This window comes from Tursiops truncatus, chromosome 13 (genome assembly GCF_011762595.2).
Source record: "Tursiops truncatus isolate mTurTru1 chromosome 13, mTurTru1.mat.Y, whole genome shotgun sequence".
In the NCBI taxonomy this organism is placed as follows: domain Eukaryota; kingdom Metazoa; phylum Chordata; class Mammalia; order Artiodactyla; family Delphinidae; genus Tursiops; species Tursiops truncatus.
Genome location: NC_047046.1, coordinates 8352697 through 8371699, shown reverse-complemented (window position 1 = coordinate 8371699; position 19003 = coordinate 8352697). Strand labels below are relative to the sequence as shown.

Genomic DNA, 19003 nt, shown 5'->3' with positions numbered 1-19003 from the left:
AGATGATAACTATTATGTAACTGAAATTTGGAAAGGGAGTAAAACAAATATTCTCTCACACACCATATATATATATATATATATATATATATATAGTGTGTGTGTCTGTGTGTGTGTGTTTGTGTGTGTGTGCGTGAGATGGATGTATTAATTAACTACATGGGAAGGAATCCTTTCACAATGCATATAGTAATCAAATCATCATGATGTACACTTTAAATACCTAACAATTTGTCAATTATACCTCAATAAAGCTGAAAAAAAATCAGCTGACTTTAAGTAAATGAATTTATTCTAGATAATTTGGGTAGGCTTGATCTAATCAGTTGAAAGACCTTAAGAGCAAGGCTGAGGCTACCTTGAAGAAGAAATTCTGCCCATGGAGAGCAGCTCCACTTCCTGTGTGACAGTTTCCTTCCAATCTGCCCTTCCTGATAGCCTGCCCTATGGATTTCAGATTTTCCTGGACAGCCCCCGCCATCACAGAAGCCAACTGCTCGCAATAAATCTCTTACTATATATCACCTACTGGTTGTTTCTCTGGTGGAACCCTGATGGATAACAGTACTCTGCACATGTGTTCTGGAGCAGCTAGAATGATCTCGCAATTCCCAAACGTGCCAACTGCGTTTCTACCTCTATGTTTTAGCTTGTTCCTTACCCCCTGCTGGAATGTCCTCTTCCACGAGGCCACTTTTCAAGTCTTACATCTTGCCTTTAAGGTCCAGCTTGAAGAGCTGCCTCTTCGAAGCCTTCCTGGCTGCGTGGGATCTAGCGGTACTCCCTCCTCTGAATTCATACAGCATTGTGGGTGACCACTTGTTTGGCCTGCAGTCCAACTTTATATTGTTATGACCCCATAAGGGTCAGAAGCATGACCTCTACACCTTTGTTTCCCAAATCCTAACTGCTACTCTACTCAAAGATGATGCTTCTGAAACCCTACCAGCACAAGCAGAGTGCCGTTTTTGGCTTTCTGATGCCTTTCATAATTACTGTCCCTTCATAAGTGCCAACATTTTCACGGTGTGGAACATCCCCACCCATGTACTGGGGCTCAGACAGGCTAGTTTAACAGAAGGGAGCCTTCTGTAACACGACTCCAAGTAGGGAATAGAGTCAAAGACACGATTTTGATGTAAAAACACAAAGGAGTTACATCAAGAGGCTGAGGAAAGGTCTTATTGGTCTTACTGTCCAGTCCTCAGGCCAAATTTCTGCTTTTTTCCACTTCCCCTGCCTGGAGTGATTCAAAGTCCCCTCTGGCTCCATGCAGGGAACACCTGACAGAACTGAATGTCCAACAACCTGGGTGAAAGATCTAAGTGGAGGTGAGGATGGGGGACGCGGGGGCTAAAAGCTGGAGCTTGGCAGAGGAGAGAGAGTCCATGGAAGAGAGATTCCTAAGTTCTCTGATGGCAGCAAGAGAACAACCCAATGTGGAGCCTGGCAGGAAGCGTTTGGTGGTCCAGGAACAGCAGGTAGGACGGGGTGAGTGCGGTGCAGGATTGAACCCAAAGTGAACACACCTGTTGGACAGCATTTCAGGCTGGAGCTGAATCGAGTAACTCTTGTGCAAACTCCTCCAGGACTCTGAGGGTGCACGTGACTAACCCGCTGGCACCTGCCTCTCTCAGGGCTGCTGCACCTTCTGTGCTTCTCATGCTCCAGGCAGAAGAGAGGGTTACACAACCCATCGGAAATGACAGTGCATTCCTCCCTAACTCGAGGGATCAAAGGGCTCCTCAAAGACGGGAGGAGGGTGGGGTCCCTGTCACAAAGCTCAGTAGGGGGAACTCAGGCAGCCTCAGCCAAGGGGCTGTGAACGCCAGTTTCTTATTCCTGGCCCCATCCCCGTCTCACCTCCCCTGAGAACAAAAGGAACGGAAGTTTCTTGGGAAGAGAAAGCAGCGCTCTAGCTCAGTTACTTCCTGAATAAAACTATACTGTCTCTAGAATGGTCTGAGAAATCTTGAAATCTGACCTTTGCTCTGAGGTGGGGTAATTCTGAGGGAGCTACACAGTGTGGCTGAGGGTGAGAAGAGGGGGCAGGGGGCAAAATGGGGACCCAACTCTTCATTAAGACCCAAGTCCTCCTGGGTATGTTGAATATGAAAAAATTTCTCCTTGCTGATGCACTCCTAAATTATCTGGGTCCAGATTGAAACTCAAAATCAACAGAGACAGTGAGTGAAAGCAAGAGAGAAAAGTAAGTGCCAGCAGGAAGGACAAGCTGCTCTCTGTGATGCTTACTCATGGGTCTACAACTGACTAATGAGTGCGTGAGAGAAGAGTTCAACCTCACTAGTAATCAAGGAAACGCAAATCAAATCAAAGAGATACAATTTCCACCTACCAAACTGAATTGTTTTTAAAGAGGGACTTATCTTACGCATGCTGGTGGGAGTGCATACTGGCTTTCTGGAAAGTCACTTGGTAATAAGTAACAAGACTTGAAAATGATGACTCAGTAATTCTTCTAGGAAATGACTAAAGAAATAACAAGAGATGTGAACAAAGATGGTTTTATGCAGAGATGATCATTGCTTCATTATAACAACAAAAAAATAATTGAAATGTCCAACAAAAGAGAATAGTTAATCATGATAAACCCACATTGGAGAATATGATGCAGTTATTGAATATGGTCATTGGTATAGGCAATTTGGTCCAAAAATGTGTGTGAAATCCCATGGGCATTTTAAATCTTTACTAGTGGGGCAAGTTCTTTACCTCTCCAAGGCCTCACTCTATTTACCTGTAAAATGAGTTTATCAGTATCTACCCAGGAGAGCTGCTGTGAGAATTAAATGTGATCATGTGATCAGGGTTTCTGGCTGATTACGAGACTCAATCAATGTGGGCAATGATTATTTCATAATGGACATGCATAATTTTTTAATAAGGAAAAATCCTAATTCACGCTATTTTAAAATAATATTTCAGAAGAGTTTTTGATGAAATGGAACACAAAAATAACATATTAAATATAAAAGCAGAATACAAATAATGTGTGTGCATATAATCCCATTTTTCAAATGCACACACACATACACAAATATATGCATGCATTTCAAAAACACGTAAAGGAGCTACCTCACAACGTTACCAGCAGTTAAGTTGTGGATTATGGGTGATTTTTGTTTTCTCCTTTACAAGTTACTGTGTTTTCAAAAATCTCTACAATAAGCACGTTATCATTTTTAAAAAGTAAAAATTTTCCAGAGATTCCAAATCTGATATGGGGAGAACACAGAAGGGAAAACTGTGACCTCCATCTGTGAGTGGCCCCTCCGCGGGTGTCGTGCTCCACAGAAAGCCGAGTCACCCCTGTGAGGCCAGGGTGTCCTGTGAAATATGTAGACCAGGGTCAGACCAGCTTGTGAGGCATGATGGCCTCGGCAGACCTTTCCGGGGAGTGGGCACTCTGCCACCTGGGCCTGTATCATAATGAGATAATGTTTGTGAAAGCACTTTGCCAAAGAGAAAACTCTATCCAGATAGGCGATTCTGGGGCTTATTCTAGAGAAAGGAGGCTCTCAGAGCACATTCCATTAAGGAATTTCACACTCTGCCTCCTCCTCCAGACTCCTCTGTTCCTCCCTCCCCTGAACAGAAACATATTTAGTAACCCTATCTAAATCCTCTTCTTTCCCTTAATTTGATTAAGAAGCTAGGGGAACAAGGGATGAAGTGGAGGGTGAGGAGAGGGGGAGACTGAGTTGTGGGGAAAGATTAGAGGAGCTCAATGGATATCTCGGCCAAGTGATGCCTGAGTGTGGACAGGACAAGGGCCTCCAGGTACTTAGTACAGAAGCACAGAGCACAGAGGGAGGGACACAGTTGATCACGGAGCAGCCTCTCTGGCTGAACGAGAACCAAATAGGGGAGGGTCATGCTTTAAGGATTAACCAGGGGAATGGGGGCCATTTCCTAAAGGAGGCGCTAGCATCTTTCTGCGTCTCTTCTGGATCCTTGGAGCTTTAGGGTCTTCAGATACTTAAGAAGTTCCAAGGGGCTAATGTGTTGAACTCCTGCTATATGTGAGGTACTTTCACATATATCAATTAATTTACTCTAATTAAGTAAATTATCACCCATGAAACTGATGCTTAGAGAGAACAGTTTTTGCCCATAAGCATACAGTATCAGTGGGGTGGGGAAACTGGGGTTCAAACCCAGCTCTCCCTGCTTTTACCACTCTTCCTGGCAAACATTATCCTCAGGAGGAAGATAGTAACAGCCAGCATTTATTTAGCCCTATGTGCCTTACAAATAAGTGGTTTCATGTAATCCTCCTAATATCTCTACAAGGTAGATATATACTATTAACAAACCCATTTTACAGATGAGCAACCTGATGCTTAGAGCAAGCAACTGAGCTAAAGTTACAGAGCTGGTAAATGGTGAAAGAGCAGGGCCTTAGAGAGCCTGGGAAAGTTAAAGGAACATTGGGTATGAGGCATTTCGAGTGAGAGGGGAGCTCCTGTTTCATGTGTCTCTTCTAATAGCTGGTTGCACCTCAAGGACAGGGACCTTACCTTGTTTATCCTTTTCCCAGCCCTGAACACAATGCCTGGAACACGGGGAACGTTTGCTGCAAGAACTAGTGGTACTTGTTAAGTTTGGCCAAGTGAGAGTCTCCAGTGTGGTGAGGATTAAGTGAGACATATTTGTCTAGGGATTTCCAAGTCTAAAATGTCACAGTGCTGGGCTTCAGAAAAGGATCCATTGGCAGTGGGAATCCCTGCAGGAGGCTTTAAAGGTGACCAGGACCTTGACAATGGGCAGGCCCAGGGAGAGGGTTCCAGCTCCCTTGCAGAATTTGATTCAGACCAAAATGACAATGAGGGGGGCTCAGGCACATAGTCCCCACTGGTTCCTTCCACAGGGACGTCTCAAGGACATCTCCAAACCTTGGGAGATAAAACACAGTATGGGAGATGAAGGTGAAGGTGGGAAGAGTGCCATCTGGGCAGCTCAGAAAGACAGGAGAGAGAGGGAAGTGGGGAGCTTAGTGCTTTAATTAACAGGGACCTAAGACTCTTCTAGAAATAGGTTTGAAAGGATAAAGGGCAGAAAGTTGGTCTCTTCTGGAGAGGACTAATAGTCTCCACGAAGGGACCTCAGGCTTCAGTGAGAGTCTCTCATTGATAGATAAATACATCATTGCTTTATGGTCCACTACAGCTTTAGATGAAGCATTCCTGCTTCTCTTCCTTCTATAACCTGTGAGGAAGGCTACCAAAGGGCAGAGAACAGAAACAGCCACCGAGTTCCTGGGCCAAGTCCAGGGCTTCCTGGCCTGTATTCAGAGCCTCAGCTTTTCTCCCCCTCTTGCAATAGTTCTTGGTGTCTTTATGTGAGCTGCTTATTAACCAGAGGATATCAGGGCACTGGGAGGGGAGAGCTGGTGCTGGTTGCCAGTGAGTGTAATTCAGAAGCACAGAATGGGGCAAAGCTGATGTGTGTGGTCTGGGTGACAGAGGATGGAACCAGACTCTGGTCACCACGCTGGAGCATCAGCTTGGAGGGTCCTGTGACCTGTGGGGGCAGCCGGGAGAGCCAGGGGTTCACTACCAACAGTGCCTATCCATAGAAGAGTTCCACTTGCCAGGATGAAGGATAATGAATGGCTCTGAAGCAGCTGGATCTACGCTACCCTCCCACGGCAACAAGTGGAGGGAGTTCTTTCAATGCTGTAGGAACTCCTCTACCACCCCCTTTTCCAAAGACACTACTTTTCAATTAAATATGAAAATCCTGGGCATCCTCTCCCGTCTCTTCTGGTAAGCTGCAGCTGACGGTCCTAGTCTACATAAGTACTTCTGATGGGCTTCATCAGCCAGCTGACCTCTTGGGGTCAAACCAAGGAAGCAGAGCCTGCCCTGGGCCCTGAGATGGTTCTTGATACTAGAGCACAGAACGGCTTCCTGCTGTGTCTAAGAAATACGGCTTAGCCAGGCTTCAGCTGGGCTGCAGTGTTAAATGTCTTAGGTTTCAAGTTGGTACCAGCTGCACTGAAGGGAAATGGTTGGGGAAATTCTCCCATTTGGCTTCTTTCCACATGGAGGATGGCTAAAGGAAGAGAGAGCTTAGAGCTGCTGTGCTGGTGCTGATGCCTTAAAAATAATGATATAAACACAGTCACAGAGGTTGGCCTGTGGAGTCCCTGATGGGGACCAGAGAAGAAATGTTGTCCTGACTTACCCTTCAACCCATGCTCTGCAAACAGAAGTGACCCAGCCCTCATTTATCACCTCTGAAGCTAAACAACTTCCCCAGATGGCCCCATGGAGCATAAATCAAGAGGGCCCTAGCTTCCAAGAAACCTGTACACAATTGCAGCCCTCAGAAATACTTGTTCTCAGATTCTTTCTTCCTCTATGTTCAGAATACGGTGCTAGCAAGTCATAATCCCAGATGAATATAGCAGATCATCTTAAGCATGTCACTCAGTTTCTCTGAGCCTGGATCCTCCCCTTTAAATGGGGATCATGTCACGTCTGCCTCATGGGTTTGAGGTGGAAATTAAATGAGATAATTCAAGGAGAGTGCTTAGTTCAGTGCCTTGATGAATGTTAGCTTCTATATCACCATTATTTCATTAGCTGAAGCCCATTCTTAGGTACAAAGACAGAAAACGAACAAACAAATAACAGCGATTCTAATTGTAATCCCAAACACGAAGGGCTGTGGGCTACAGCCTCAATGATTTCATAACACACAAAGCTTCTGTCTCCTGCTTACTCTCATGCCAAATCTGTGCCAGATCTGGTTATACGTGGTAACCTCAGTGGCCTCCAAGTTGTTTAAATTCTCACAGAGAATCCCAATGGATACTCAGACCTGCTGAAGCCGAGACAAATTCAAACATGCTGGGCTGGCAGTGAAATGTAGGATAAGAAATCATCACAAAGAAAGTCTGTTCACATTCTAAAAGTGCCTGAAGAACCATGGTTTGTACAGAGAGCCCTCCTCTCAGATGGGCAGCTCACAGATTCTTTCCTCTCGTACTTATTCCACAATACCACATCACACCCCTAACAAACATGTTTTGCTCCCAACTGAACAGGTAAAGACATGACAGCATTTCTGTTTTAAAGCTACTGAATGCCAAAGCCTTTGCTTCTGCTCACGTGTCCTAACCTTCCCTGCCTGGGAATTGGATCTGGGGTAATGGGTGACCCAGCAGGCACAAAGATGACAGATTCCTGCATCATGTAGCAACGCCGGGACAACCTGGGGCATCTGGCCTGGCTGGCAGGCGGGCAGGCTGGGAGGGGCAGCTGTAAGTACACCGACCTTTGTCCCCGTTTGCTCTTGGAGAGGGCGGGCCCTGCCAATGCTGCTCTCTTCTTTCTCTCCGTGTCTGCCTGGGACTCCTGCTAATCAAAATGTTCTCCAGGACCTGAGAAAGCCTGACCCTGGTGGGTGGCAAGCAGAGACCTCTTCTGGCAGCCAAAGGGCGCTCTGAACCTCTGTCCAGACATGGCAGGCATGGGGCTCCTAGGCACATGTATGTTCCTGTTCCCGAAAGAAATCTCTTCCCTTCTGGCTTTTTTCCAACTAGAAGGCTTATCATTAACTAGCCATCTACTCCTTTAGAAAACTGTCGACTCTGGGCACTCCTTCTACTAACGGATAACCACTAACGGATCCAAGGGAATATATTAAAGGACAGTGCCCCTGAATTTGAGCTCAGCAGGGCTGCTTTTCTCTTTGCAGGGCTCGTCCTTTGGGGAGGGAAACGCTCCTGTGCCTGCCTTCCTCACTGCCAGTTAAGTGGTTGTTCTGAGGAAACTGCGTGTCCTTTCTTCCAGCAAGGTTCTCCAGACCTCTGGCTCCCCAGGCTGGACACAAGGAGGGGGATGGATGCACATGTCTAGTGGGGAGGTAGGGGTACTCTCTGGCTCTTTCATGGTAAATCCTCCTGCTTTTTTCCCTTTTTTTCTTAGTTTCCCTGAATGATGCTGCTGGGGCTTAAGGCAGGTTGAGCCAGAAAACCAATTTTTCTTGAGAAAAGGCTGAGAGTTTTCTCTTTTAAGTAAGAAGTTAGGCCCTGGTTGCCTATTCCCTTCACCTTATGGAGGGCACTACGCCTGCCAGTTCCCTTCCATCTGGCAGGGGAGGCCACAGTCAGAGAGAAGCATCCTTCTCTTTCACAAATAAACAAATCCAATCCATGTGCTAGAGGACTTAGGGTATATTAATAGACAGATATTTTGTTTTCCTATTCTGGTGCTTATCCCCTTCCACTAGTATGAAAGATAAGAGAACACAAAATGTTCTCCACCAGCCACCCTTCTCCCCTCCCCCAGGGAGAAGCAAGCCAGGGGGCATAAGCTATTCTGTTTAAAGCCATCGCTGATGTACGAACTCTGAGAAAACAGACTTAAAGGTTTATATTCGGTCTCTCTTGGCTACGGTTGCTGTTCAGCAAAGAAACTATATTGTTTAAACCCTCCAGGCAAACGGGTTGCAAGGCAACCTGCAAACAATAGAAAATACCCCAAACTAAAAATACAGGCTTTAAAGGATAGGAAGCATGGTGGTGTCTTGGGGAAATAATTCCAAAATTGGGGTGAAGGAGAAAGGTGTCAGTTAGGTTGCTTTTATGTCCCATCAGCCCATCTGCCTGCTTTCACCCTTAACTGAGTTTCTTATAATCCAGGCATATTGGATTTTTATTCCTGGACTCTTAGTTCTTTCCATGGTCATCAACACCTTTATGGGGGAAGGGGCTCAAAAAGGCTATAATATCAGGCTGCCTCCTGTCCTAAGAAAAGCTACAAAGATTCTTATCAATGTACTTCCCCACTAGCTCCCAGCCCTGACAATGACTGCAACTCCTATGCCTGAGAAGTCCTTAGAAGCCCAAGAAAGAAGAGGGCTGGGGCCCAGCTTCATCACAAGGGTCCTGTGCCAGGAAGGCAGAGGGTCAGAGTTAGAGAGGAATGTGACGATGGAAAGAAAGCTTAGAGTGATGCGCCTGGAAGACAGTCGAAGGACCACAAGCCAAGGAACGCAGGTGGCCTCCAGAAGCCGGAAAAGACAAGCAGCTGCATTCTCCCCAAGAGTCTCCAGGAGGAACATACCCTTGCCGACACCTTGATTTTGGCCTCATGAGACTTCTGACCTCCAGAAAGGTAAGAGAATACATTTGCGTTGTTTTAAGTTTGTAGTAATTTGTTACAGCAACAATAGGAGACTAATACAGCAACTGAGAACCCAAGGATCTTTTACAAGGACAAGAAACCTTCTGTTAGTTCTTGGGTCCTCCATACTCTAGTACTGCAGGCAGATGACTGGGAAACCATGGTGTTCCCTTCCTGATGTACTTTACCACACATGACCAGACCATCGGAGGGCACTGAATCAGGTGGGCTGATTCACTGTTATATCTCATGGCTTCCTTTAAACAAACAATCAAATAAACACAAATCAGTAAAAAGGCTGCTCTTTTATTTTTACCCACCGACAGGGCAGACCGATCAATCTATTATCCAATAGGCAGACTTGAGTGGCTGGGACATGGTTTTCTCCCATAACTTGTGGCCCCACCCCAACCAGTGTCACTCAGAGGGATCAGACCAGAAAGGGAAACTGGAAGAAAGAAAAATAAACCACTTCTATCTCCCTACTCCAGGTAGCTGGCCAGAAACTATAAGAGAATCTCTTGGACCTGTTTGGAAGGAAACACTTAAGAGATTTCAAGGCTCTCTCTTCTTTTGTGAGGTTTGCTTTTTTCCAGACTATTCTCTGATTAAATGTCTTCTAAGGGCTTGCATAGAGAGCCTAGGAAACCCTATCTCAATAAAAAAAGAGAAAAGCACAGGATTCCCCTAGTTCCTTGCCTCCTAGAAGCATAAGCACTGGAAGACCATAATTTACTCTGTCTCATGACATTTCTAGGAGATAAGAACCATGGGTCCGGTCCCCATTTTATAATTTGGAACCCTGAGTATTACAGAGAGAGCAGCAACATGGACACAGTCACCCAGCAAGTTAAAACAATTTGCCCAGGGCTTCCCTGGTGGCGCAGTGGTTAAGAGTCCGCCTGCCGATGCAGGGGACATGGGTTCGTGCCCCGGTCTGGGGAGATCCCACATGCCGCAGAGCGGCTGGGCCCGTGAGCCATGGCCACTGAGCCTGCGCGTCCGGAGCCTGTGCTCCGCAACGGGAGAGGCCACAACAGTGAGAGGCCCGCGTACCGCAAAAAAAAAAAAACAAAAACAACCAAAACGATTTGCCCAAACCAGAACATAGCTCCCCCGACACCTAGACTGGCACTGTCCTCGTGTTCTCATGCTTAGTCTCAGGCCCTGGTGAACCAGGTCAGTAGGGCATAGCCTCTGGGTAGGTGGTCTCAGTGGAATGCAGAGATATGAAACCATTAAGCCTGTCATCACAAGGCAAGCTACTGATGCCCCAGGGGAAAGATTTTTCCAGACCAGAATAGAGCTCTGAATTGTTCTGTATGTCTGGTGTGTGTGTGTGCACGTGTGTGAGAATTTGGAAGGTAGTCAGGGGTGTGAAACAACGGCCAGGTCAAGGTATCTGCACTCTACCTTACCTTTTTTTTTAAAGACGTACTTTTTAAAAGATTTATTTATTATTTATTTTTGGCGGCGTTAGGTCTTAGTTGTGGAATCTTTGTTGAGGCATGTGGGATCTTTCGTCGCGGCACGCAGGCTTCTCTCCAGTTGTGGCGTGCGGGTTTTCTCTTCTCTATTTGTGGTGTGTGGGCTCCAGGGCACGTGGGCTCTGTAGTTGTGGTGCGCGGGTTCTAGAGCACGTGGGCTCTGTAGTTTGCGGCAGGCAGGCTCTCTAGTTGAGGTGTGCAAACTCAGTAGTTGTGGCATGCGGGCTTAGTTGCCCCACGTCATGCGGGATCCTAGTTCTCCAACCAGGGATGGAACCCAGGTCCCCTGCATTGGAAGGAGGATTCTTTACTACTGGACCACCAGGGAAGTCCCTACCTTACCTCAGTAAACCCATGAAGAGCTTTCATTTTTCTTTTTCTACCATCAAAACAAATCTTTTTCTAGCTTCTTTCTCATTTATCCCTCCTCCTCTCTCTCCCTCTACCATTCTTCTGAGAGCCTGAAATCTGACTTTAGGAGCAAAACTAATAGATTCCCCAAACTCACTGCAAGGGGATCGTGCTGGCTTGTACTGAATAGCGGCTTTAGCTTCAGAGCCAGAACTACCAATGCCCACAGCTCGGCATGAAATGCTGACAAGTTCTGCACATTCTCCACCACTTCTACTGCCCTTCCACGCGCAGGGGGCTTTGCAGAGCCACCTTCATTTCCTGCCACCTACATTTTGTGTCTCTCAAAGACTGAAAGGGTGCCCCTCTCTTTTCTTTCAGGTATAAAGAAAGGAGAATGGAATGACTTGGTTTAACACTACACTATTTTCAAAGTGTAGCAGACTCCTAATGGGGTTGTCATGTAAAAGTGGACGTAAAAATTAAGCTGATGTTGCCAGGTGCCTTCCCTAAGGGCCCAGAGTGGGCCCACAATATGGATCCTGTGCCACGTGAGGCAGAGGGCAGAAAATGGCAGCTGACAAAGGCAAAGTCAATGACCCTCAGCGTCTGAGTGGAGGAAGGTGACAAAACAACACCATGGGGGGCCAAAGATGTCAAGACAAGATGAAAGGAAGGACTGGTGGAACATGGCACTTGGCAAGACTGGTAGTGCTTTTTATTTACTTATTTCATTTCATTTTATTTTTTTGGCCACACCACGTGGCTTGTGGGATCCTAGATCCCCAACCAGGGATCAAACCTGAGCCCTCGACAGTGAAAGTGTGGAGTCCTATGACTGGACCACCAGGGAATTCCCTGGCTAGTGATTTTTAAAATCTGAGCTTAGGGCTTCCCTGGTGGTGCAGTGGTTAAGAATTCGCCTGCCAATGCAGGCGACACGGGTTCGAGCCCTGGTCCAGGAAGAACCCACATGCCGCGGAGCAACTAAGCCCGTGCGCCACAGCTACTGAGCCTGCACTCTAGAGCCTGCGAACCACAACTACTGAGCCAGCGTGGTGCAACTACTGAAGCCCCACGTCTAGAGCCCGTGCTCCGCAACAGGAGAAGCCACCGCAATGAAAAGCCCGTGCACCGCAATGAAGAGTAGCCCCCACTTGCCACAACTGGAGGAAGCCCATGTGCAGCAACAAAGACCCAACACAGCCAAAAATAAATAAAATAAAATAAAATAAAAAAGAATCCGCCTGCCAAGGAAGGGGACATGGGTTCAAGCCCTGGTCTGGGAAGATCCCACGTGCCACACAGCAACTAAGCCCGTGAACCACAACTACTGAGCCTGTGCTCTGCAACAAGAGAAGCCACCACAATGAGAAGCCTGCGCACCACAAAGAAGAGTAGCCCCTTCTTGCTGCAACTAGAGAAAGCCCGCGCACAACAACAAAGACCCAACACAGCCAAAAAAAAATAAGATAAATTAAAAAAAAATCTGAGCTTAAATTAACAGACGCAGTTTTGAGTTTGACTAACCCTCAACCTTGTATTAGTCGTAAACTAAAAATAATCGATGCCCCCAAATCTCCTTGCCTCATGCTAGAAATACGCACACACAGGGATGATAGGTAAAAAGAAGTGGGACAGGATGACTGGGACCCAGGGCTAAGGATCAGATGGGAACCAGAACCTCTTTATAAGGTTAACCCTGAGAAGTCCAAAAGTGAACTGTCACAATTATGATCAACTGATTTGCAATAAGTGTGCTAAGACAATTCAATGTGGAAACAATAGTCTTTCAACAAATGGTGCTGGGACAAATGGATATCCACATGCAAAATAATGAAGTTGAATAGGAGAAAATATTTGTAAGTCATATGTCTGAGAAGGGACTTGTATTTAGAATAAAGAACTCCTACAACTCAACAATAAAAAGACAAATAACCCAATTAAAAAATGGACGAAGGATCTGAATAGACATTTTGTCAAAAAAGATACAAATGGCCAATAAATATATGAAAATTAGCCATCAGGGTAATGCTTACAAAACCACAATGAAATACTATTTCATACTTACTAAGTTGGCTACAATAAAGAAGATGGATGATAACAATATCCTTTTTTCCAGTATCCTTGGTGAGGATGTGTAGAAATTAGAACCTTCATACTTTGCTGGTAGGAATGTAAAATGGTACAGTGAAAAAGTTTTTGAAAAACTTCTGCAGTTCCACAAAAAGTTAAACATAGACTTACCATATAACTCAGCAATTCTACTCCAAGGTAAATGCCCAAGAGAGCTGAAAACATGTCTATACAAAAACTTGTATATGAATGTTCATAATACTGTTATTTGTAATAACCAAAAAGTGGAAATAACCTAAGTGTTTGTCAACTTATGACTGGATAAACAAAATGTGGTATAGCCATATGATGGAGTATTATTCAGTCATAAAAAGTTAAAGAAGTAGAAAGGAAATTCTGACAAATGCTATGACATTAATGACAAGGTTATTGAGCATATTATGCTAAGTGGAACAAACCAGTCAAGAAAGGACACTGTATGATTCAACTTATATGAGGTTCCTGAGGAGTCAAATTCATAGAGACAAAATACAATGGTGGTTGCAGAGGGTGGGAGAAGGAAAATGGGGAATTCCTGTTTTATGGGAATAGAGTTCAGTTTTATAAGATGAAGAGAATTCTGGAGATTGGCTGTAGAACCAATGTAGACATATTTAAAATATTGAAATGTACATTTAAAGATGGTTAAGGGAATTCCCTGGTGGTCCAGTGGTTAGGACTTGGTGCTTTTGCTGCCATGGGCCCAGGTTCAGTTCCTGGTTGGGGAACTAAGAGCCTGAAAGCTGTGTGGTGCGGCACACCCCCTCCCCCCACCAAAAAAAAAAAAGGTTAAGATGGTAAATTTTATGTTATGTGTATTTTCCCACAATAAAAAAAAAGTAATGAAGTCTAATGATACATACTATGACATGGATGGCCTTGAAAACGTTATGCTAAGGGAAAGAAGCCAGACACAAAAGACCACATATTGTATGGTTCCATTTATATGAAGTTCCAGAATAGGCAAATCTATAGAGCTAGAAGTAGATTAGTAGTTTTCTCAGGCTGGGGGGGTCTGGGGGAAATGGGCAGTGACTGCTAATAGATACATGGTTTCTTTTCAGGGTGGTGAGATGTTCCTAAAGTGAATGTAGTAATGGTTGCACAACTCTGGTAATGTACTGAAAATCACTGAATTTTTGAATGGGTGAATTGTATGGTATGTAAATTATATCTCAATAAGGCTGTTAAAAAATTAAGGTAAGAAGACTGAAAATGAATGAACTGCTTCTTTTTAAAAATTATTATTGTTAGGTTCTGTGATCTAACAATATCTAACAATATCTAGTTGATGACTGCTTTCCCTTAATGAACTGTAGGAACATAAGGCTGTGCTATGACAGAACAGGGGAGGAGTGCTATTCACAAACAGGAATACAGCTAACTCAATTGAAGAAGTGAGAAAAAATGTCTGCAGGCTTGAAAGAAAAAAAATAACCCAGCAGCAGATATTTTTAGAAGATACTTCAAAAAAAGTTGTAATAGGTCAAATACATTTCTAGAAAAACAAAGCAACTAAAAACCTTCAATACAAGGGGCTTGCAAAAGGTCTTTAAGGTTTTTCTCAAACTAAGTCCTGCATTGTTTAATCACTTTATAACCGCTTTTGATCTCTTGACAAGATAATTTGGAAGTCCAAATGTGCATTTCAACTTGCTTCTCATCATTCTGTACTTGATCATGCTCTGGGACGTTAACATAGACAATACCTGCAAAGATGTTTAAGAGTAGAATAGACTGTACCATAAAAATGACATTAAAAAGGACAATGGTCTGCCTGAAACAGGAAGGAAATCCTGTCACATGGTACAGCATGGAAGAACCTTGAGGATATTATGCTAAGTGAAGCAAGCCAGTCATAAAAAGATAAATACTATATGATTCCACTTATATGAGGATCCCAGAGTAGTCAAATTCAGAGACAGAAAGTAGAATGGTGGTTGCCAGGGGCTGGGGAAGGGGGATGGGGAGTTAGTGTTTAATGGGTATAGAGTTTCAGTTTGTTCTGGAGATCTATTGTGCAATAATGTGAATATTCTGAACCATACACTTAAAGATGGTTACGATGGTAAATTTTAGGTTATGTATTTTTCACCATAATTTAAAAAGTTTAAAAAGGACAGTGCTGAGTTACAAGCCTTAATAAAAATTTCATTTTTATTGTATTAAGGTATGACTGACATGGAAAGAATTTTCAAATTTGATAAAGAAACTTGCTGGCTTGTGTTTATCTTTACTTTTTACTCCTGCTGGAGTATAATGAAAACAGATCACTTGGTTTAATTTTGTGATTATTTTTACTTCCTGGTTCCTGCCTGATTATGCAATGCTTTTGGTTACAAATAGAAAAAAAGGAAAGTTTATGTGCTAGTCTATTATTTTTGCCTCTATTATGGCATTACATTAAAGAGGACTGGACTGAGAAATATTTCTACTTATATAAGTTTTTATACAGATTTATTTCTAAACAAAGGTCTATGAGCTGACGCTACTTTATACTTCCAAGTGTATTATTTTAACTGGTTTTACAATACACTAGCTTCCTCTTTCAACAAACCTAAAAGGTCACAGAATCTATCTTGAGTAATACACAAAATATTTCATAGATTTTTTGATTTCATCACATTAACTCTAAAATGTAACCACTGCTTGGAACTGTGACAATTTGATACAAGATAAGCCAAAAAGGACAGATGTTCATTACAATCATGTACAATGGGTCACTCTGAGAACAGCTACTAGCTATTCCATACTTATACTATGTGCGTTCCTGAGATACCGTCTCTGCTTTTAGACAATAATCATACATATGCATTTTTCCATACATATGCATTTCTGTGTGTTAAAGGCATGACAACATTCATTTTCTTGTTTTTAAAAAATAAATTTATTTATTTTATTTATTTTGACTGCGTTGGGTCTTCGTGGCTGCGCTTGGGCTTTCTCTAGTTCTGGTGAGCGGGGGCTACTCAACGCTGCAGTGCGTGTGCTTCTCATTGCGGTGGCTTCTCCCGTTGCAGAGCACGGGCTCTAGGCGTGCGGGCCTCAGCAGTTGTGGTGCACGGGCCTAGCCCCTCAGCGGCACGTGGGATCCTCCCGGACCAGGGATCGAACCTGGGTCCCCTGCATTGGCAGGCGGACTCCCAACCACTGTGCCACCAGGGAAGTCCCAACATTCATTTTCTATAAACTTTATCCTAAGCCTGATGAGTGTTCTAGTATTAGATTTATATAACATACTTTTGAATAGTGAGAATGAAGCAGTGGGTAAGATGTCAAAGTCTCCAGGACATACTAGTGATTATTTCTAATTACAGAGCTGTATTATATTTACTTTATTCTCTATCTGGTTAATCAAGATGATACTTGGGCAGTTGCTACAGTAAGCCCTACCTCAATGGTGACTGTAAGTAGCTCGGTAAAAATAATGAGAAGACAATCACTTTGGAGAGGGCTCCCAGTCTTACCTACCACCTTCATACATAACCTTATTTGATCCTTTCAACAATTCTTTGAAGTTGTCAGAGAAAGAAACTGAGGTCCAAAGCAATTAAGTGATTTACTCAAGGTCACACTCTATTACGTTCATTCATTCATTATTCATTTAACTAGTAGTAACTGATCAAAGTTGCTTATGTGCAAGTAGGCACAGGAAATACAACTGTGAACAGAAACCAATTCCGCATTCAGCATGGTCCAAAAGGAGAATCAGATAAGGATATGTATGATTACCATACAGGACTTGTATCTTTAAATGGCTGACCCTATATGTTAAGCATTTTACTGTTCCCCAGGTGTCTACTACACTTTCTGAAGGTTCTTACCCTGGCTCACCAATCTCATCTCCTGTTTTATGTGTGTGTGTGAGAGAACAATGATTACATATACACACATAAACATATATAATACAATATTTATATATATAATATATTCCTTTATAGACATATATTTAAAGAAAATGTGTTTGTTCTTTAAGGTATTCCTTAAAAGAATTCCTCTATCTTCCATGCCATTAAGGGATTATAGAGCTCCTTCTCCTCCACTAAGAGACCTATTGGCTCCTAGGAAATCTCATCCAGTTTGAGCCCTGGTAGTGACAGGACAGTGTCAAGGAAAGAATGCTAATGATTTTTCCACTAGCTGATCCCAAAAGCTTGGCAGAGGGGAGCTCAGTCCACTGAATGTTTACATAGCACCTTGATTAAAAGAGCTCAAAGCAGTAGTCTGAGTAGCTGTATTATAACCTCATTTTGTAAACTGCGTATTTTAAATACGAAAATAAATTCCTTTACCAATAAGCTTCATTATTTGTTAAAAATAATCATGAGATAAATTTCACAGAAAGAAGACTAGAAGTAAAATTGTAAATGGTGATAATCCCTGGGTGGTGGGATTACAGGTTATTTTAATTATCTTCTGTATTCAAAATTTCTACAATTAACGTTATGGACTTCTCATTTAGAAAAAAATACTTAAAAAATTAAAGAAGAGGCCATAAAAACTCAACCTTACATAATTAAAAAAATACAAATTAAAATAATTCTTTAAGTCTATCATATTGACAGAGATGTTATGAAGCTAATATACCTAGTATAGGTAAGGGGACAGTAAACTAGGCACTGTCATTCATGACTGATGGGATTACAAATTGTCACCAGTTTTTTTCAGGGTGATTTGGCAATATCTATTGATCTAAATATCTATCTAAAATTTTAAATGCACATACTTCTGAATCCAACAATTCTACTTCTAAGATTTTTTTTTCCTTGTAGATATACTTGCATAAGGGTGCAAAGATGTAAGCAGAAGGATGTTCAATAAGGAATTTGTTAATTAAACTGTTCTACAGCTATATAGTGGAATATTCTGCAACTATTAAGAGTAGGAGAGGGGCTTCCCTGGTGGCGCAGTGGTTGAGAGTCCGCCTGCCGATGCAGGGGACACGGGTTCGTGCCCCAGTCCGGGAAGATCCCACATGCCGCGGAGCGGCTGGGCCCGTGAGCCATGGCTGCTGAGCCTGCGCGTCCGGAGGAGCCTGTGCTCTGCAACGGGAGAGGCCACAACAGTGAGAGGCCCGCATACCACAAAAAAAAAAAAAAAAAAAGAGTAGGATAGCTCTATATGTACATATGATTATAATTTACTGTTTAGTGCAAAAAGCAAGTTTCAGAATAGTGACTATAACCCTTTCTGTATACAATTTTAAAAGGCTGTAAATACATATATGTGCCTGTGTATGCAATTAAAATGTCTGGAAGAATATTCTAAAACCTAACTGTGGACATACCTCTGAGAAGTGAGAAGACTGAGACAGGTGAGGGTTTATTTTTTTAAACTACTATTCTTTGATATTATCTGAATTTTGTTACACTGATCTTGTATTTTTATCTTTAACAGCTTTATTGGGACATAATTCACATAGCATAAAATTCACCAATTTAAAGTGATTTAAATGTACGCACACATTCACTATTTTTTAGTATATTCACAGAGTTGTACAATCATCACCACGGTGTGTATTTTTTTTAATGCAAAATATTTTGAAAAATGCTCTAAAAGTAAACTTACTAGTGGCAAGAGAATGTGTGTCTGAGATACGAAAAAAGAAAGTTTTGAAGAGTAAGGGAATGATACACATAAACAAGGAGGAAAAAAATGATGGAGAGGGTCAGAGATAAAAATAAAGATGTTAAATTGAGTTTTAACTAGGAACATATTAGATCTGCCTTCATTAAATCAACACATCTGGATTCTGTACCAACAACATCAAGGTAAGATATTTAGGCATGATAAGAAAAAGAAAACAAAGAAACCTTTGATTTGATTGTACTGCAAATATTTGGACCAGATTCTATATAAATCTACAGATAGCTGGATATGAATTTAGTTTAG

At 43.0% G+C, this 19003-nt stretch overlaps 1 long non-coding RNA gene and 1 other non-coding gene across 2 annotated transcripts; both read left to right on the top strand.

Annotated features, from left to right (window-relative positions):
• Positions 1-7164: 7164 nt before the first annotated feature.
• LOC109552619 (uncharacterized) lies at positions 7165-15061 on the top strand. The gene is made up of 3 exons (XR_002179516.3): positions 7165-7291; positions 8825-9149; positions 11378-15061. It is a non-coding gene; the product is annotated as an uncharacterized lncRNA (long non-coding RNA).
• Positions 13767-13839, top strand: TRNAK-UUU (transfer RNA lysine (anticodon UUU)). Its single transcript has one exon. It is a non-coding gene; the product is annotated as a tRNA-Lys (tRNA).
• Positions 15062-19003: the final 3942 nt, after the last annotated feature.